Source organism: Phalaenopsis equestris, unplaced genomic scaffold (genome assembly GCF_001263595.1).
Source record: "Phalaenopsis equestris unplaced genomic scaffold, ASM126359v1 Scaffold001057, whole genome shotgun sequence".
NCBI lineage: Eukaryota > Viridiplantae > Streptophyta > Magnoliopsida > Asparagales > Orchidaceae > Phalaenopsis > Phalaenopsis equestris.
In genome coordinates, this window is record NW_018165496.1 from 72,975 (window position 1) to 73,298 (window position 324).

Here is a 324-nt window from a genome sequence, read left to right on the forward strand (position 1 = left end):
CCTCAATTGAGAAGCTTCGAAGTAAAGATTCCCTCCATCTGGCCCCTGAGGGGCCCTTAGCCCTTCATTGAGTTTGCTAAGTCCAAACAGTACACGGACTTAGCAATCACGGTTCTTCCGATAAGAGAGTACAACCCCTTTTTCCTGACTCCTTGTATGACGACACGAGGGTCTTTGGTTACTCTGATGCAGTCATTCTCTGCTTTGAACGAGCATCCGCTTGACTCCAGCGTACCTAAAGAAATCAGATTTCTTTTGAGCTCTAGTACGTACCTGACATTTTTCAGTACTCGTTCAACTCCATCAAACATCCTTATCCTGATT